General features: G+C 37.0%; 1 long non-coding RNA gene across 1 annotated transcript in view; it reads right to left on the bottom strand.

Moving 5' to 3' along the window:
* LOC101703369 (uncharacterized) overlaps window positions 1-21,848 on the bottom strand; it is a 77,915-nt gene that overhangs the window by 16,711 nt on the left and 39,356 nt on the right. Inside the window, exon 4 of the long non-coding RNA XR_001183826.3 lies at window positions 5,710-5,920. This is a non-coding gene — a long non-coding RNA (uncharacterized LOC101703369). The remainder of the gene's footprint in view (window positions 1-5,709; window positions 5,921-21,848) is intronic.

Here is a 21,848-nt window from a genome sequence, read left to right as displayed (position 1 = left end):
GCTGTCTCGGGTCATCTCGTCCTTATAGAGGCCAGGATGACTAAAGTAAACAGATGCTGTGTGAGTGAGCACATTTGATTTGTTTTATTGTTGTTTTTCTATTATAAACCAAAAGAGACAATGGAATCAAAAGGAATTCACCTAAGAATGTTCATTGTTTATCCCATCAAGTTTCATGGAAAGGACGTGCCATTTATAGGCATGGTCAAATGTGGAAACTTCCAAAAAGAAAAGGTCTGAAAGAAGCAGTTTTCAATCCTAGAGAAGCAAGGAAAAGAGAGAATAAAACAGAGAGTTCAAGCCCCCTGATGATATAAATTTTGTGAGATAAGTAGGTGTGTGAAGAAGCTAAGAGTAATTTTATTTCTTTTGTTACACATTTGATTTGTGTGAAGAACAATCAGTGCTCTCATATAATTAAAGCGGTTCTGACATGTTGGTGTGTTTCATTGTTGGGCTATGCACAGAATGTTCCTACTGTCTTTGTTAATGTATTTTGAATAAAGATGGGTTTTATATTCATTCTGACCTTGTGATACTACCTTGAGCTTCACAGCACTGTATAAAAAGATGAAGGATCTTTACAATGATCAATCTTGGTTACTAATGAAAAAATTGCTTATTGCCAAAAGGAAATTGCATTTTCCACTATTCTAACCTGAGTGACAGTTTCACCTGTTAAAACTATTTTTGTAGAGGCAATGTAGCCTCAGGAAAAATCTGTTATCTTGTGGTTTCTGTAAATATGAGCATATTATTCATAATTTGATAATGTTGAGGGGAAAATAAAATTAGTGAAATTTGTCAATATTAAACTGATCTCTTATTTTCCACCCTCGAAAGAAGAGTAGTGTGAATACATGACTTTAAGATTAAGAGCATTTAAAAATTTTTTAAAGTATGTTTTGACTTTGGAAGATGTAGCATACTTTTTCTTCTAAAAATACTTCCTGTAAAAAGCATGTTTTATTTGAGATTAAATTAATATAACAGTTAACTATTCTTTTATTTATAGCACAATAATTTGACAACTTAATATACAATTTCCAAAACATTATCAACATGTTTTTAAGGCTTTTGAGTGGCTACTATTGATGTTATTAAAGTTTGTACATAAAGTTCAAGTACTTCTTTACTGGAACTCATTCCAGACCCTCAGTCAGGGTTTACTTAAGCCAAATTTGTTCATAGTTTTTTATCTGCTCTGAGAGTAAAAGGAGGTTTTTTAAAAAAAAATTTTTTCAGAAATGCAAAAGTACACCCTAACTTTAGAAAATTCAATCTTCATTTATTCAACAAATAGCCACTGACTAGGCATTGTTGCCACCATGGAGTTTAGAACACGAACCCCAAGAGGCATGGTGCCTGCTTTTACTAAAATTCATTCAAAATGAAGACACATATTAAGCAAGTAAACAGATAAGTTTTATGAACCCAGGGGTAATAAGTAATATGAAAAGTAGGAAAAAAGGTTAGACAGCTACTGCAGCTACTTGTGGGTATTGTTTTGTGCAAAGTAATCAAGAAATGTCATCTTCACAAGCAGTATTCATGCTGACCATGCTGTACTGTTATCATAATGGAGTTCCTTAGAGAAAACAAAGAAGAAAACAGTGCAGAATTCACAGTGATGCTCCTCCCATGCCAAGTGGGCACCAGGAGTTCTCAAGGTTTCCATGGTGGTAGCCTAAAGGTCCCAGCTGTTGTTTATTTTGTTATCATTGCAATGCAGAGCAATGAGGAGTAGTTATAAGACTGAACATCATAAGAGGTCTTGAGTCGGACTCAAAAGTTCAACATAAAGCCAGACAAGAGTGTGGAGTCACATCACATAGCAAAATAGAAGACAGATCAGGCTAAACCAAGAGCATAACAAATTCAATGTTCACTGAAGAGAATAATACCTTTGATTGTGGGTAAATGCTTTTTCCAAAAATGGATGCTGCTCTTCTTTTAGAATTACTTGGAGATAGGACAATGGATCCTAAGAAAAATCCCCGAAAATTATCCAAAACTTATTATACCTAAAAACCATAAGCCACCAAGAAAAAATTAAATCAGGTGAAATATGGACTACTTGAGAGAGGAGCAGAGCTGCCTGCAGTGCAGAGGAGGTGAACCTTCCAGGCCATCATAGCAACACCCCTAGTGCCAAGAAGCAGAGCTGTACCCAATGCAGAGGAGGTGAACCTCCTGGGCCACTGCACCACTGCCCCCAGCACAGAGGAGGAGAGCTCTCCCAAGCACAGAGGAGATAAGCCAGACAGGCACTAGCAGGACACCCCCTCCCCTGCATGGAAATGAGAGGACACATAAACAAGTCTCAAAACCAGACTTCCAGATCACCTAAAGCAATCCCAAGGGGAAATGAGATGGAACAATCTGATATTCAACCACCTGGACTCCCTGAACTGGGAACAAAAGAGAATCTGGAAAAAAAGGAAATCAAAAATAATACCTCAGACATCAGCAGAGATTGTGCCCATAGTGCAAGACATGATTAATAAATCCAGAGCGGGCACAGATAAAAAAAATAGAGGAGCTGAGAAACATGATGGAATCCCAACATGGGAAACAAATGAAATCCATAAAACAGATGCAAACAGATTTCCAGGAGATTAAAAACTCCATTGAAAGTTTACTCAGCAGAATGAGCCAATGTGAGGACAAAATTCCATATATAGAAGATAAGATTAAAATTAGTGACCAGGAAAAGAAAAATTTCTTTAAAATAGTAAGGGATCATGAGAAATCAATCCAGCAGCTGCTAGATGATCCAATCAGAGACTGATTAGAGTCAAGGAAGAAACAGAAGAGAGTATAGATGACATAAAAAAAAAACTGTTCACAGAAGTGAAGGCAGAAAACTTCCCAAGCAGGGGAAAAGAACTTGACATACAGATAAGTTATGCATATTGGACTCCAACTAGCCTTGATAAAAAAAATCTACATATAGGCATATAATAATTAAGATTCCAGAAACCCAACAGAAGAACAAAATTCTACAAGCACTTAGAGAAAAGAAAAAAATCACATACAAAGGAAAGCCCATCAGAATCACAGCAGATTTCTCAATGCAAACCCTCAAGGCAAGAAGAGCTTGGAGTGATGTATCCCAAGCCCTAAAGGAGAACAGCCTCCAATCCACATTAATGTACCCTGTAAAAGTATCTTTCAAAATTGATGGTGAAATAAGATACTTTCATGACAAAGAGCACCTTAGGAACTTCATGAGTACCAAACCAGCACTCCAATAAATTTTAGACAATACCCTAGGAAAAGACAACAAGGATCACAGTCCCAGGAAGCCCAGCAAAATGAATCCATCAGACATGAAAAATAATTAATGGCAAGGAAGGAGAATCCAACAAAAAGAAAAAGTCATGACAAGGATAAGTCAATAGTTATCAGCTATAATGATCAATATTAATGGTCTCAATTCACCAATCAAAAGAAATAGACTGGCAGAATGGGCCTAGAAGCAAGATCCAACAATTCAAAAACAAATTCATAGAGTGTAAGTTAAAGGGTGGAAAACAGTACTCCATGTGACAGGAACCCACAAAAAAGCAGAAGTAGCTATCCTATTTGGAGATCAGGTGGATTTCAAACCAACACTGATTAAGAGAGACAAAGAAGGATGCTACATCCTTGTAAAGGGAACAATCCAAGAGGAAGAGATAACAATCATAAATATATATGCACCAAACACTAGTGCCCCCAACTATATAAACAAATACTAACAGACATGAAAAATCAAATAAGCACTAATACAATAGTAGTGGGGGACCTCAATACCCCACTGTCACAAATAGATAGATCAACTAGACAATAAATGAACAATGAAATAGTAGCACTCAATCAAACTCTTGAACAAATGAACTTAACAGATGTTTACCGAGTGTTCCACCCCACAAAATCAGAATATATATTCTTTTCAACAGCACATGAGTTGTTCTCCAAAATAGATGACCTACTCGCTCAGAGAACACGTTTAAGTAAGTGCAAAGGAATTGAAGTTATCCCCTGTATATTATCTGACAATAGTGTGATGAAATTGGAGATCAACAGCAAAAGAAACTTAAGAATTTCATAAACACATGGAAACTGAACAACACACTTCTGAATAACCAATGGGTCACAGAGGAAATTAAAGAAAAAAATCAGACAGTTTCTACAATTAAATGATAATGACAATACAACATATCAGAATCAATAGGACACAATGAAAGCAGTCTTACAAGGTAAATTCATAGCACTGAATACTCATATGAGGAAAACAGAATAAGCCCAATTAAACAAGCAGATGCTGAACCTCAAGCTTCTGGAAAAGAGCAGGACAAACCCGAAGTTCATACAAGGGAGGAAATTATAAAGATCAGAGCAGATAACAAGACTAAGAGAATGATATAAAAAATCAATGAAGCAAAGTTTTACCAGCTGTTCCTCAGACAAAGCTCCACTATCTAGAATCTAAAAAGAACTTAAAAAATTCAGACCTCTCAAATTTAAAGACCCAATCCAAAAATGGGCATCTGAAATGAACAGACATTTCTCACACAAAGAAGTAGAAATGGCAAATAAACACATGAAAAAATGTTCAACATCACTGGTCATTCGAGAGATGCAAATGAAAACAAGGCTGAGATTCCAACTCACCCCAGAAAGAATGGCTGCTATCATGAAATCATCCAATAACAAATGTTGACAGGGCTGTGGGGAAAGAGGAACCCTGCTCTACTGCTGGTGGGAGTGTAGGCTGATGCAACCACTGTGGAAATCAGTATGGAGATACCTCAAAGAACTAGGACTGGAAGTCCCATTTGACCCAGCTATTCCCCTGCTGGGTAGCTTCCCCAAAGAGCTAAAAGAATCATACCACAGTGATACATGTGCACCCATGTTCATAGCAGCACAGTTTGTAATAGCTAAAGCCTGGAAACACCCCAAATGCCCACCAACTGAAGACTGGATAAAGAAAATGTAGGGTTTTTTTTTTTAATAAAATGGAGTACTACTCAGCCATAAAAAATTAGAAACTAGAGACATTTATAGCTAAATGGATGCACACTGAGACGATACTCTTAAGTGAAATAAATAGGACACACATGTGTAAATACTGAATAGTTTCTCTACTGTGAGAAACTGAAAGTGTAAATAAGGACTAAAAGGTATAATGGATAATGTGAAATAGGAAGAAAAGGGGCAAAGGGTTAGGGGAAGTGGAAGGGGTAGGGGAAAGGAAAGAAGGGAATGGAATTAATATGAGAAAAAGAAAAAATGGAAACAAAGTCTTTGTAGATAGGGAAGGATGGAGGGATTGAAGGGAGGGCAGGGGAAGGAGAAAAAAATAAGAGCCATGATAGAGTATGTAAAGGTGCAAATTTCCCATGATGAATGTCATTATATTGTATACCTGAAATGTACCAATAAAATTAATAAAATAAATAAATAAGTGAAATAAATAGTTCATAACTTGTATTTGAAAATTTTTAAAAATGCACTCCTTGAAAAGACAGAAAACTTCACAATCCACTTTGTTAAGTTTCATCATCTGAATGATCAATCTCCTGAGAGTTGCATCTCACCTACATGAACATACTACTTAGGAGAGTGGGAAGGCTGGAGAGAAGTCTATTGGGAGAGAACAAGATTTTTTTTACATTAATAATGAAGACTACACTTTATCCTAATATCCGGAGTTTTTACCAAATATCCTTTTGTGCTCCATGATTCTGTCCAGGATATGGTTTCACTTTGGTCTTTAATGGCCCCTTAAGTTCTTCTTGGCTATTGTTGATACTCAGATTGTCCTTATTTTTGATGACCTTAATGGCTTTGAGGAGTTAGAGAACTTGTAGGGTCTCTCTGTTGGAATTTAGCTGATAATTTTGTTATGATCAAACTGGATTCATGAGACCTGGGGAGAAAAATAACAGCAGCAAAGTCACATTGTCATCTTTTCATAGTAAAGATAAATACTATCAGTCTGGTCTATGACTGTTGTCTTTAATTTTCCTGGGGTAATTGTTGACAGAGTTCTACTGCAAAGTTATTTAGTTTTTGATTTGTGGGTTGATTGGATGGTTGTTTTTATGGTGCTAGGTATCAAAACCAAGGCCTCATGCATGCTAAGCAAGCTCTCTATTCTCAAGCTACATTCTCAGCCCTGAAAGTTATTCTTTTACCTCTTCCATAGTTTGCTCTTGACAAGTAAGGCACAATGTGCAGCTCACTCTTGGAAAATAGTGAAACATCTTCTACATCCTTAAGAGCAGATTATTTTCATAAATTTTTGGAATTCTTCTATAGCGGATATTTGTTCTTCCTCTTATTTAATCATTCATGGTAATATGAATTCGTGGATATTTATTTTGTCCTTTCAGCTATAATTTTGCTAATAGAATAAAACACACACACATATATTTCTCAAAATTTTCCAGCTTTTACACTTATAAACTCTTTCTAAAGGCTCCTGTGTTTTTTTCTGACGTAGCTTCATCAGTGTGAAAAATACTTCTTAGCGTGTTTTTAGTTTTTGGCAGTACAAAATGCTCCAGGCTTTTCTGACCTATTTCTTGTCTGAATCCCAGAAACAGCAATGGTTCCTTTTATTTGAATATGATCATAGCAACCGAGATGTGAATAACTGAGTTCACTCCTTGCTATTCAGTTATTCTTGGTACAAGACTCCCTAACATGATGGAGCAAGGACATGCATTGTAAATTAACCTCAGTGTAGACACATATCTAACTATTCCATGAATAGTTAGTCATCTGCACCTACAGAAAGCTAAACATGTGCTTATACTGATGTCTCCAACTCTAATTTGTTACCAGGAGGGTCATTTCAGCTTTCTCTCTTTGTTTCTCTTTAACTTCCCACTCCAACCATGAGAAACCTGGCTCCCACCATTTGCCTCCCATCCAGGTAATATTTTACTTCCAGTATATATGTGCTATCTTTTTAGAACTTCTAATCTATAGCTTTTATTTTTTAATGCTTTTTATCATGCTAAGACTCCACTGCAGTGTTGAATGGCTGTAGTAAGAGAACATTCTTGTGTTTTTCCCAGCCTTGGTGGGGAAACGTGTCCAGTCTCTTATCATTATACATGAAGGTAATGGTAAGCTTTTTGTAAATATTCTTTATCAAAGTGAAAATATTCTATTCCATTTTCAGTTTGCCTAAAGTATTTATCATGCATGACTGTTATATTTTGTCAAATGCTTTGTCTATGGTAATTGATGTGAGTACAGTAATGCCTCAGTTAACAAACACTTCTGTTCACAAACAATTCATTTCCCAAGCAAAAGGGTTCAACAAAATTTTACTTCTGTTCACAAACTCCACATTGGGTGACAAACAACCACAGCCATCTTCTCCACACAAATGCAAACATGGCCATCTTCTCCATAATCACAAAACAAATTAAGTTTGTGAATCAAGGTGCCACTGTATATGATTTTTTTTTCTCTAGTCTGCTGATATGCTTACTATAGTGATTGAATTTTGAATGTTGTACCAACTTGCATACAAGTAATAGATCCCACTTGGTCAGTCCCTTCAGTATTTCATCTGATTTTCATTATTTTGTTTGTTCTTCTTCTCTCGGGCTTTGATTCACTTCTATTTCTCAACTTTTCTATGATGGAACCTTAAGTATTTTACTTTAGTTCTTTTTTTCCAATATATGCTCTTATACTATAAATTTCACTTAAGGTACTGATTTTACTGAATCTTACAAATTTTGATATTATATTTTCATTTTCATTTGTTATAAATAGTTTTAATATCTCTTGAGATTTCTTTTTATCTGTTGATTGCTGATAAATATGTTGTTTAATTTCCAAATATTTGTAAATCTTCTAGCTATTTTCTGTTATTGAGTTGAGGTTTAATTTCCAGTTCAATCTAAATTGGAATGTGTGTAATGTTTGCTCTAACAATAAACACTAGAAATTTCAAAATCCTTTAGTGTCCTTGTTTTTGTCTTTTCTTGATTATGTTTCAATAAATACTAAGAATCTATGTCTTGAAGTTCTTTCCACTATAACTTTTTTAATATTAGACATCTGATGGTGTAATAAAGTATGGATGAGGGACAAAATTTAATAATCATGCTATAAATCTAGTCTTTGGATGGTTCTGTGCCTAGGATATGGATTTCCCAGTGGTCTTTCCAGTATTGCTCTGTCCTGCTGCTATTTTCTTTCTCAGATCTACTGTTACCAGTCTACCAATATAATACCAGTCTATTTTCTTGGACTACTGACTCCATTTAACTACTGTTTGCTCCTCTATTAAATAGAAAGGATGGAGGAAGTGAGTGTAGATGGATGGTCCCAAGTGGGATAAGACTCTGGTGAAATCTTTTCCTTTGTTATGGAGAAGGCAGTTCCCCTCTCCCTGCCACAGGTGAATTCTGTGAAAATGGCTAGTCACTTTCATCCCTCTCAAAACCCTGTCAGCTCCAGAAGTTTCTCATTCTTGTTCTAAAGCACATTCAACTTCTAGCAATTCATCAAAAGTATAATTTAAGTGTTTCTAAGAGTTTATGGCTTCAGCAACTTCTGCTTATTGTGAGTACACCTTGGCTGGGACTCTCAGGATGAAACTATCATTCCTCATTATTAGGTGGCATTTAGCTCTGTAATTTCAGTTCTCTTTTGAGTCCAAGAAAGCCCATTGAATTTTATTTTGAAGAGCCTCTTCTTGTTGTAAGGATGGGAATAATGAATTTTTATAAAAATATCACTGCTAGCAGTTTACAAGCTTATGTCCAAATAGGTAATTACTGTTCCTTAAGTTTTAATTTTTTTGTTTTGTTTTGTTTTGTTTTGTTTGTTTTTTGAGACAAGGTCTCATTATGTAGTTCAGGCTGGTCTTGAACTCACTACATAGCTCAGACTGACCTCGAACTCACAGTGGTCCTCCTACCTCAGCCTCTCCAGTGCTGGGATTACCGGCATGCGCCACTATGCCTGCCCTTGTTCCTTTAGGTTTTTAAGGGACAGTTTTGGTTTTAGATAAACATGAAGAAAGAAATACATTTTAACTATGCTGTTTAGGAGAACAGACTTAGAGATAGTTTTGTTGTTTATGTGTGTCCATTAATGTACAACTTATTTTAATAGGGTATGAAAATTATTTATACTATATCTACTACAATTTTCAAAACAGGAAAATATTTAGAAACATAATTTGGCTAGTATGAAGTTTATTGAAAGAAATATGCATTAGTCACTTTTCTCTTGCCTGGACAAAATACCTGACACCTGCAACTTAAAGGAGGATATAAATTTGACTCACTGTTTCAGAGGGTTCAGTCTATGCATGGTCAAGGTAGAAATGATATGTAGAAGGGCATAATGGAGAAAAGCTGCTCAATGTATAGCAGCCAAGGAGCAGAGAGAGAAAGAAGGAAGGAGCCAGGGACAAGAATACAGCCTTCCAGGTCACATTCCCAGTGACCACCCCCAACCAGGCCCCACCTCCTAGCAGCCCATTCAGATAAGAACTCATTGATCAATTGACTCACTGATGAATGAGTATAGCACCTCTCCCTGCCAGTCACCTTCCTAAAGCCCTGCCTCTGCACATATGAGAATTTTGGGGGTCATTTTAAATCTAAACCACAACAAAATATTTATTGAACATGCTTTCTAATAAGTCTCAATTTCCTATATTGTATTCAAGATACATTTGCATGTTTTCGGTGGTAGACAAAATTTTTATCTGCAACAAATCTTATATATTCCCCTTTAAAGTAATTTATAATATATCAATATCAAGTATAATAATTCAATATCAAAATTAGGAAGGAAAACTCACTTTTGATTAAAAAGAACAAAGACAAATTTACTGTACATTCAAAAAGCTAACTGATCTTCATCGGAAAAATGTGCAATGAGTTTAATACATGATATAGACAGTCACCTAGTCTATTTATTTTCATTCACCTGTCAGGAACATAGTGAACTGCCAAAATATTCTTTTGAGTGTTAAGTTTTGAAGTAACTGAAAACTAACTCAATACTAGTAAAATGCCCTGACAGACTACATTGTACAAATCTGTGTGGATGTTCTACCCAACTGCTGATATTCGATCCACTTATCTTTTTTCACACATCTAATTGTTGCATTCAATCTGAGTATATTCAATTGATATGATTTATAGAATTATCACAAGTTCTTTTTGAGTGATTAGGAATTTCAATTTTGCTGTTTTCTAACAGTCACAGAAAAAGATGCTCAGACTGGTGACACAGAAATCTGCAACTTATTGAAATAGAAAACATGGAGCACTTGTGAGTTCTCCTGGTAACCGCATCTTGATAAGACACTCTATAGGACTAAAACAATTTTGCTTCTGTGTGTTAGATTTACTTGAGGGCAGCATTATTGACATTCCATATGTTTCTGTGTTCTAACAATTTTATTAATCACTTAGTGTGTTCATCCTTGAGGTAAAAGCCACCATCTCACTCAAGCCCATTACACAAATTAGATGGCTTTGTTCCTTTCATGTTTTGCTGGTAGGCATTAACATGAACACTATGAACCCACAGAAGCTGGAAGTAATGGACTGAAATTGCTCACACCATTACTTTAAATTGAAATGCAGGGAGTTCATCTGCATAGAAATCATTAGGCTCTTTTACCTGAAAGATTATAACACTGAATATCAAATTTCAAACAACAACAACAAAAGAAATCCCAGCCCAGTTTAAAGCAACTCACCTGCAAACCTGTACTTGTATAATAATCTTTAGAAATCCTTTATATTTGTCTCTACCTGCTTCACTTCCTAATTGGAGCCTGTGTCTAAAAAGTCAACATTTTTGAATAGAAAATATATCTTCATGGAACAGATGTTGTAATCATTTTTACTATAATGTACTACTATAAATTAATTTTAGACTCATTATTATTAAAGGGAAAACAGGTATTCATCATTAGTTAGGCATTGATACTCTTACATTAGGGAAGAAAATGTGAACTAATGAACTTCCTACTATCAAACTGGTTTTGTTTAAAGAATGCTCATGACACCACATAGGTGAATATTTTAAAAGATCATTTCTTAATAATAACACTTTCGTCTGCTTCAGTATATGAGAATGTTAGGAGAAAATATGGCACTTTACAACAGCAGCCATTTTAAAGCAGATGGGCTATGTCAATCTCCAAGACAGTTTCTGAGCTTCTTCTTATAGAAATCATAAATGTGCCAGGAACCATGGAGGTGTCACACTGACAAAAGACAGTAAGACTTACGACATTTTAAAATTTTTGATACAATAAAATAATAATAATAATAATAATTGGGGCCAGGGATTTAGCTCAGTGGTTTCGTTGCCTGTAGCGCAAGCACAAGGACCCAAGTTCGATCCTCGGTACCCAAAACAACAACAACAACAATAATAATAATAATAATAATAATAATAATTGTGCTTTGAAAGTTTTTTCCTATTAATCAACTATGCAAAGACAATAGTCAGCTCTTAAACATTTTTGAGTGTGTGCTTTTGAAATTACTGCCCACTGATGGATTCATAGAAATACACTTCCAACATATGAGTTTTATATTTGAGGAAGTGGAGGTTCAGTTGATGACCATGTTTCCTTTTCCACTAAGAAACTGGAAAAAATCTTCTGGTCCAGCCTATCTAATCACCAATTACATACCTAATGTGTCCAAAATTTAACAATCTGAAACATAACTCTTGGTTTTTCCCCCTAAAAGCTATTCCAATGCAGTTTTACCTTTCTCAGTAGATGACAGTTCTATACTTTCAGGTTCTCAGGACAAAATTTTGAAATAATTTTGGACTCTAATTTTCTTTTTTTCTTTTTTTAAACCAGAGATCAAACTCGGGACCTAGCACTTACAAGGCAAGCGGTAGAACCACTAAGCTAAATCCCGGCCCCTAGACTCTAATTTTCTTACATGCCATATTCTGATCCAATTAATCAGAAAATTCTGTGGCTTCACTTTCAAACTGATCCAGTATTTAAGCCTATCTCATAATTACACTGCTACTACTCTTGTCCACACACCTATCATTTCTGAATTAGACTTCTTCAGTTGTTCTTGAACAGATTATGCCAGGTCTAGTGACTTGACCTAGTGTTCCCATGAAATCTATTTTCAATGGAGGATCCAGAATGATTCTTCAAACACATGCAAATTATCATTCCTCTATTTGAAAATCCTCAATAACATTCCATTTCTGAGTATAATCAGAAGTCCATTTACAAGTACATATTTATCACACATGTGAAAGTCCATGGTATTGGGGAAGAACATGGGCAATCAGCCGAAAGGCATATGGAGGATCCATGTGTCTATTTCAGAGAAAGTAACATCTACTCTGTAAATTGACAAATGTTATCACAGAAACTAGTTGAGGGTGGAGAGGCTAAGAAGCCAGCACGCACACATTCAACACTTGGAGCTTACTACACATCGATCATTAGTCTGAATACAAATAGTTTGCATATATTTATTCATCTAATCTTCTTGGCAAAGATTTCAAGTAAGAGGAGCTATTATCTTTATTTTAAAGATGATGACAGAGACAGTCAGCTAGCTATTGATAAAGCAAGAATTCAAATTCATATGCTCTTCAAGTTTCAAGCTACTGTTGTTAAAGAGGTTAGTAAAGTCCAGCTTCTACAATGTCTCTAGGTCTAAGTTACAGAGCTTTAGTTTTATTCTGGAAGCTATAGGGGATATTTTTCCTACTTTGGATGGAATAGAAATTAAGAAATTTAACTGAGTAAGAAGAAATTTCTTGACACTACCCTGAGCTTACTAAAGTGCCTTTTGACCATGAGCTCCTGTTCACTGGCCTAATTTCCAGTGATTTTTCTCTTTCCCCAAATTCTCCATGCTCCTTGCAGCAAAGCATTATCCCCCACCCCCACAAACTGCATACAACTGCATACATTTTCACAGTTTTCCCAGACTAACGCCCCTCAGCTGAGATTCAAAGTTCAAACAAGTTCAAACCGAAAGCACTCACGACAATCTATGTTTCCTGACCAACCAGGACTGATTAATTCTTTATCTATTTCCTTTTCCTAAGAATGACTAATTCTCTGCTCTACATAGGAACCAATCATCAATCACTCAAGTTAAGCATCATAGATCTGGGAAATTTCCTCCAAGTCTCACTTTTGTCAAACTGGTACAAAGGGCCATATGCTAATCAGAGGGGCTGGGGTGTATAAGAGTATCAATCCCTCATATTTACAGCTTTACGTAGCAGATAGTTTTTTCTTCATGTGCAAATGTTGTCTTAGGACGGTTCTGGTGACTCTAATGATCAAATTATTCCTATCTCATCATGTTGAAATCTCAATCTGAGGCTTCCAGTTTGCCATAACAGGAAAAATAAGGAGGTGGGAAATAGACTTTCCAGTTCAGAAACATTTCTGCCTGAACCAGAAGTATGCCACTTCTGCTTTCGCTGCATTGACCAGACCTTGTCACATGAGCCTGACTAACTGTTAGAGGTATAGCAAGTCTAGGAGGCAGTCAACAGCATTTCCACAAGTCACAGTTAGAAAATGAAGTAGGGATCAGTTACTCTCTTTTCTACCTGTCTCATTGTATGGTAGTCATATTTTTACATGTCTATTTCTTCATTAGAGCCATGAACTCTTGAAGAGCAAGGCTCTACCATTTTTTCTTTCTTTTTTTCTTAGTTCCTAATTAAATTAAGGTTGATTCGGTTTTGCTGATTGTATTTATTGGACATCATTTATGTTGTAGCCTAGTGTCCCAGAAAAGAGATGCTGAGATGGTGATTAGTGTTGTTTATCAGGAAATGCTGGCAGAATCAGCAAATATGGGAGAGTGAAGACAGCATTGCTGGTCAAAGGGAGAAACTGAAATTTGATCCAATTTCAGTGAAGGTTAAATGAACTTCTTTGGAAGGTCCCGAGCTCTGGTGACCTTTTAGTGTTTTCCCAATGAAATTATGATAAAAAGCTGTGTTTAAAAGAGATGAAGGGGTGGTGGGAGGGGAAGGGGAAAGGAAAGGAGGGAAAGGAAAAATTATGAGAAAAGAAAAAAAATTGAAACAAGGTCTATATAAATAGGGAAAGGTGGAGGGGGTGAAGGGCACACAGATAATGGGGAAGAAAATAAGAACCAAGATATATCATGTACAGGTACAGGCACTCAAGGATAAATGTAAATGTATTGTTTACCTAAAATGTACCAATAAAAGAATTTAAAAAAAAAAAAAAAGAGATGAAGGGTTGTGAACATGAGATCAGCAACCAACAAAGGTCACTGAGTTTCATGAATGCAAGACAAACAATTGTGTTACCAAGAATAAAAACTGTTCCTGAGTTCAGAAGATGAAGAGATCTTCATCAATGGAGGAGAAGTCCCAAAGAAAAAGTTTTGCAGTCCCAAAGAGGACACATGAGCAGTGAAGCACAGTGCCCCATGACCATGGAACAAAAAGTAAGGACATGCATTGATAGCGGACTTGAACTGTCCCATGTAAATAAAGATGAATTGCCCTACAATGCTTATGAAACAAGATTCATATCAGATGCTCTAACAGACTTGCCTTTAAAACTGCTATAAATCAAATTTTTTGGTAATTTTTTAATCATACATTCAAGACTAGTATAAAATTGGTTTCCTAAATGGTACAGACAAATTCCACAGTTTGATCCTCATATGTATTTATAGCCACAGCTATTTGGTTGTGTGAGCAATTTAAGCTTCTGAGTCGGGAACTAGTTTCATCATTGCTTTTTATCTATTCAAAAATAGTTCATATGAGCAAAAGCTAATATCTAAATAGAATTTACTCACCAAAATAAAAGTACATTATGCAAATATAGAGCCAGAAGAGAGTAATCATTAGCTTTTTAATAGGCTCCAATAAATGAGAATGAGTAGCATTGACTTAACACTTAAACTGACAGCACTAACTTTATGAATGCCACACGATTTTTTTCATATGATACTGTATAGTTTAGCTCTTTTCCTTGAGTCTTGGTGAGTTCAGGCTGCTGTAACAAAAGACCACAGACTGCCTGGCTAATAAACAATGAGAATTCATTTCTCACAGTTATGGAGGTGAAAGTCTAGGGTCAGGGTGCTTGCATGGCTGGGTTCTAGAGAGGGCCCTGCTTTTGGATGCAGTGACTGCTTGGTTCTTCCTGTGGTGGAGAGAGAGTGAGACAGGTCTATGGTGCTCCTTTGACATGGGCAGTCATCCCAGTTGAATGCTATGCTCATAACCTAGGGCTCCCAGATCCCTGACTTCGCAGAGGCTAGGATTTCAACAATTTGGGGCAAATGCAAATATTCAGTCCAAAAGACCTCATTTTCTTTTTCTGTCCTTAAAATGGAGATAAAAAACATAACCCAAATATTTCAATTCCTGTTAAGGACAGAAAAAAAGCTGTGTGTGATGGGTAGGAGATGAGCGGTTCAAAGCATCTGAGACTGGGTTTGTTTTACAAATATACCTGACGGCCTTTCCTTTGAATATTCATACGTAGAAAGCAGTTCTAAAAAAGGCAGTTATTTACTTTGGGGTAGATTGTGTGTTGGGATGAGGGCAGGTGAAATAAAATCACCCTCAAGATAGGTCCTTAGAGTAAAGCCGCTTGCACTGTTTTAGGATGGATTGGTGTGAGAATAAGACAGCTTACTAGTTAAGAGTTACTATACTAGATATAGATTCAAAATACCATGGGAACACATTATAAAGAACAGAAAATGCTAAATGTGGGAGTGTTTAAGAAGTTGAAGTTGTCAAATTTTTCATATAACAATTTCAAAAGTTCAGTGGCTTATAACAAACATTATCTTGTATCCTCCTAATTCTTCAGGTCATGGGTGGCTCAGCTGACCTAGGCTTGGTACCAGCAGGTCAACCTAGACTACGTACGGGATCAGATCTACCCCATGTGTCTTCATTCTTAGGCTTGGCTGAAAGGGAATGATTGCTGATATGTTCTCTTCTCATGACAAATCTCCACCTTGCAAAAGGCCAACTGAAATCACACAGGAATGTTTAAAGACTCTCCACATGTCTCGTCCACCCACTAATTTTGCATTGACCAAAGCAACCTCATGCACAAGTTCATTCCTTGATGGGGTAAGGAATTACACTGTATCCACACTATACTGAAAATAGACACCATGGGAAGTCCATGGATATACAGTAGCTAAAGGATATGTAATTAAAAAGTCAGGGGCCGGAGATTTAGCTCAGTGGCAACGCACCCGCCTTGCAAATGCAAGGACCTGAGTTTGATCCCCGGTAGCAGAAAAAAAAAAAAAGTCAAGCACAACAATCCAACCTACCATAAAATGCTGTATGAGAATTGAGTCTAAAAGAATGATGGGGGTTTTTTTGGTACTGGGGATTGAAGTTGGGACCTTGAGCTTGCGAGGCAGGTGCTGGAACCACTGAGCTACATCCCCAGCCTGAGTCTAAAAGAATGAGTAGACATTTGCTAGTAAAGCTCCAGACTGATATGTTATTTCCTTTATACCTTTAAGCTACTTAATTTGACAATGTGTAATTATTTATTCTTTCTAAACAACCACAATCTAAATCTCCCTCAAATGAGTTTACCCTCAATGTCATCGTCAAACTCATTAATCTAACCTCCGACATTGACCAGACTCTAAATACTCTTTCTGTCATCCAAAGCTCTTGTCATCACTCTCTACAAAGACTTTTGACTTTGAGATGCTTGTCTTTTTCCTAGTTCTAAAGCTTTGCAACTTTCCCCTATTTGCAAATTTTTGAAAGAATTAGTGTCCTACTGTTATCAGAATACCAGGGTCGTGTCCCATGGTAACAAAGAGTGAAACTATGGATAAAGGAGACAGAGTGCAAAGAAATTTATTTAAGAGATATAAAGGTGAGGAAGTAGAGCTCCTGCTAGCAGGGAGGGGGTCCTGAGCAGGATACTCATGAAGGCTCTTTGTCTAGAGGTTTTTAAGGGGTTTAGAATAGAACTCAAACTCTTGTGCAAGCAATATGATCCCTACCCTATAGGAGACTATGTACTTTTCAGGGGTCCAATACCTGCAGTATTCATGTAGTGCCACGCAGGACTCATGCACCCTTGAGCCAGTGTGTGTGTGTGTGTGTGTGTGTGTGTGTGTGTGTGTGTGTGAAATCCCTGAAGGGTGACTCAGCAGGCTCATGACTCAGCAGGCTCCATTTTGGGCTTCCTGACTCCATTTTGGGCTGTTGTTCTTACTGCCTAGTAGAATTCTAACTCCTGCCTCATACTATGTGTTCTCTTTCTTTGTTGTAGAGCTGTGATTATGTCTTTATGTTATATTTCTTTCTTTCATTACTCATCATCTTAATAAATTTGCTATCTTTTGGGTTTTCATGTTATACAGAATTATTTTATTTATGCATAATCCAAACAACTCTTCATTCTTCAACATAAATTATGTTGACTTGTCTAGCACCTTCAGAATTGAGTTACAGCTAAAACTTCTGATTCAGTGCAGTCAGTTTTTCTACATGTTAAGCCAGAGATAATATGGAGTCAGAATAATAAGACGAAACTGCTTCCCATTTTCCAAGTCACTTGGGTTCTGTCCCATGGATATCCACATTTCAACTTCTGGATTATTTGCAGGTTAATAAGAACCAGTTGAAGTTCCACTCCAGTCTCTGTTTTTCTCTATGACCTTTACAGAAGGAAAGCAGTTAGAGGGAAAAAACTACTCTCTTGGAAATAAGGAGTTAAAAGGGTGTGGAACAAAAAGTAGTATGAAAAAGAGATGAGAAGCTGTGGACTTGAGATTCAGCAACCCAAAAAGAGCATTGAGATTCATGAACGTAAGAGAAACACATGCATTGCCAAGGATTAAAAAATGTTGCCGAGTTCAGGCAAACTATTAATGCATGTGTAATGTGAAAGCACAGAACTCCTGGTAAGAACTAGCCTTAGGCAATATTTCATTTTAAAACACAGAATAATTTATATTATGATTCTACAAATGAATGTTGTCTAAATATTTTTGTTAATTGCAGAATATTTCATGATAATAAGGATCATCAAGTGTTGAAAATGTAGTGATTCATTTGACATTGAAAAAGAGAGTGTGCGTGCATTTTAAGCCTAAAAATTAAAGCTGTTCGGATTTGAACTACATTCACACCTTGGAAATCAGCAGAAACCAAAGCTCCTCAGCTCACAGAGGGTAGGCAGAATTTTCCTATTTTTCAACACCACTAGAAGAAAAATAAATTTTTAAATCTTTCTTCTTCGCCAGTGTATCCTTGGTGCTTTACACAGCTTTGCATGTAAAAGATGCTCCATAACTAGGTTGGGGCAAATAAATATTCATTGAATTGCCATAAAATATAAATCTCTGTGTTGAACAATGGAATGGAGAAGGTGAAAGATAAAGTTTTAGCCATTCAAATGCTGTTTACCAAGCTTTTGTTATGCATTGGAGACTTTTTAAAATGCTGGGATACAGTGTTACCAACAGGAAAGGAAAAGTCCTTGATATCATGGAATTGATATTCAACTTGGGTGAGATAAATATACAGTTGTCTTTTTACACCAGCAGGTTCTGCTTCCAAGAATTCAAAAATATTTGCAAAACAATTGTGTCTATTCTGAACAGGTACAGGCTTCTTTTTCTTGTCATTATTCCCTGAACAACACAGTTTACCAGCTATTTGCATAGCATTTACATCCTATCAGGTGTTATAAGCTACCTAGAGATCATTTTAAGAATGTGAGTGGATTATGTACAAACACTGAGCCCCATATATAAGGACCTTGGGTATCCACAGAAGTTGGCATCCATGATTTGAGGAGGGCTCTGAAACCAATTCCCAGAGGGCCAAATGTATAAACAACCAGTGAGAAAAAAACAGCAACAGGAAACAAGCTGATACCTGATTATCTGTATCCAGAGCTACAAAGCAGAGGGTGAAGTGGGGCAAGGGAAGAAAGGAACCCCAGGATTCCTATTATGCACGGGCTGATCCAGGAGCCCCTTTCTGAAGAGGCGATACTTGAAAAGAGACATCTGTACCAGGAACAGCTGTTTCAGAGGCTGGAGGGAGGGAAAAGTCCTTCTCAGAGAAGGAAGAGCAAGTTCAAACTCCCTGTGGCAAGAAAAAAGCTCTGTGAGCTTGAAGAACAAAGAGGCTGATGTAAGGAGAGGAGAGAGACCGTGGTTCATGGAGGAGGAGCTGGAGTCTGAGGCCAGCGGCAAGCCTTTGGCATTGGATTTTAAGGACAATAGGAGAGATTTCAGAAGTGGGAGGCAGGACATATGATTTAATTTACAATTTCAAAAGACCGTTCTGACAGCCTTGATGAGAAAAATTTGGAACGGGGATAGTAGAGATTTAACAACCATTATAACCATTAAGAGCGGATTCCCATAACGAAAGCCAGAGATGATGGTGGTCCTGGCTGTGTGACAATGAAAACAGTCTGGACCCAAGTTAGAGACAAACCGACAGTCCTGCTGCTGGACTGCATGTGGATGGATGCAAATGGAACCATTAAGAATGGTTCTAACGTTTGGGGGCTGCAGATCAGAGTGGATGAGGGGCCACTTTATGAACTAGGAGAGATTCTTTAGTGAGGAACTGCTTTTGTTATGGAAAAGTAAGAAATAAAATAAAATATATTTCAATAAAATATAAGACACTGAAAGAATACGGAGGAAAGAGTTATCAGTTCTCACCCTGTGGATCATTTCACATGTGGAGCAAAATCCCTCACTTGTCAGTATTTAAATAACAAAGGTACTTAGTTATTTTACATTATGTAAATCCAGGTATGCTTAGTATAATCACTCAGTATCAGAATAGTCAACAGGTTCCTTCTTTGGCTTCTTGTCACGATTTTAAAATAGTTGATACAGCACTAGCATGATGCTCCCATGTGACAGAACCTCAGTCAATAGGAAAAGAGATGGGAAGGAAAAAAGAAGCCAAATTCTCTTTGGTTTTTTCCCCCTGTTGGAAAACCCACAGCCTTGTAATTGCCAGACCAGTGCCCTTGCAATGAGCTGCATCCTTAGCCCCTGGTTTTTCCTTTTCATCAAGAAAAGGTTTTTTTCTGAGAAGCCTCTCAGCTGATAATTATTATACCTAATTTCCCTGAGCTGGAGCATATGTTCACTTCTACACCAACTCCTGGCAAAGAGAAATGAAATTGATAAGATTGATTGAGATCAATCATGACTCAGATTTTGAGTTTGGGGTCATTGATGCCCTCAAAGCAGTAGGGATTTTGAAAATAATAGAGAAGAGCTATTTGGCATATTGGATATGATCAGAGGTCAGTGGGTACAGCTTTTCATCTGGGTCGTCAGTGAAGGAAGACAAAGTTGTTAGATTTGCAAGCTCACTTCTGTCCAGATGATTAATATGACTTACATGTGAAGAAAGTGAGGTCAGAGAAGTGAAAATAATTTGCCCAAGGTAATTCAGTGATAAATGTTAGAGCAAGATTTAAACTCAGATCTTTCTTGTTTCAATGTCCAAACTGCTGATTGAGAAGCACATCAATTTTCACTGACATCTAATCATGCAGTTGCTCACACAACTCTAAAAGGAAACCAATTCCAAGGCCTAAAGAAGGGGAGAATTTTTCATATGAGAATCAAGAAATAGCAGGAAAATAGCCACATAGTTCTTGATTTCTTCTTAATTCAAGTATCTTCTCCTTCATTGCCTTTGGCAGACCTCTTCTATAGCCTACCTCTCAAACTACCTAAACTACAAAGTTTTATACTCTCCTTGATCATTTGGAAACACTTAAACATGTCAAAATCATCATGATCCCCAGTTCCTTTAGCTCACCCTATATTGCAAGTGTGTTCTCCCATCATGTCTCTGATTCTTATCATAGTTTGCCTCAACCAAATTAGAATGTGTAGTCATTTTTGTGAACTGTTTTGTCCTGCATAGACACCTTTACTGAGTGACTTTATTACAGCTCAATTAAAAATCTGTGTTAATTCAACTTCCTGGCTCATTTCTTCCTCTGAAAGAGCCACTGAAAATGTCTTAGAAAAGCACGTGAACACGTTGCCTTAGCCATTAAAAATGCACATTCCCAATCTCATTACTCCATGTGCACTGAGCTCCCACTCCAGGACCACTTGTTGTTGTTGTTGTTGTTGTTATTGTTTTAACTGGAGACAGAGTCTCCCAGCTGCCCATGCTGGGGTTGAACTTGTTATCCTCCTGCCTCAGCCTCCCAAAGTGCTGATATTAACTTGACTACAGCTGCAAAGACCATATTTCCAAATCACATCTTATCTACATGTACTGGAAGTTAGGACTTGAACATATTTAGGACAGAAGAACTGATTCAACCTACTGTCTTTTAACTGTATGAAATGATTGTTTTCGCAGGTCATTGCTAGGGTCTGGATGCTAAATGTTCTGAGGCTTAGGTGTCAAAAGCTTGGTCTTCTGGATTGGTGCTCTTGAGAAGTGATGGCACCTTTAAGAGGCAGGGCCTGTGCTCCATTTCCCCATCCCTTCCTCACTGTCTTCCCTTTCCTGTTTGTGAGGTGAGTAGTTTTCTCCACCATGTGCTCTGCACCATTGTCATCCAGCACTGCCAGCAGAGGCATGAAGCAATGAGTCCACCAGCCTTGGACGAGAATCACCAAAGCTGAGAGCCGGTACAAAGCTTTTCTCCTTATAAGTTATCTCATGTACTTTGTTACCACAGTGAGAAGGTGACCAAACAATCATAAAGAACTGATTCTTGACAGTTTCATATGGTTCAGCTTAACATGCTGAATGTTCACATTTCCTCTATCGAGGAGATATTATTA

This window comes from Heterocephalus glaber, unplaced genomic scaffold, assembly GCF_053883595.1.
Source record: "Heterocephalus glaber isolate CG9 unplaced genomic scaffold, H.glaber_assembly_v1.0 deba00001555, whole genome shotgun sequence".
NCBI lineage: Eukaryota > Metazoa > Chordata > Mammalia > Rodentia > Bathyergidae > Heterocephalus > Heterocephalus glaber.
Note: the sequence above shows the minus strand (reverse complement) of the source record. Positions and strands in the feature narration are given on the sequence as shown.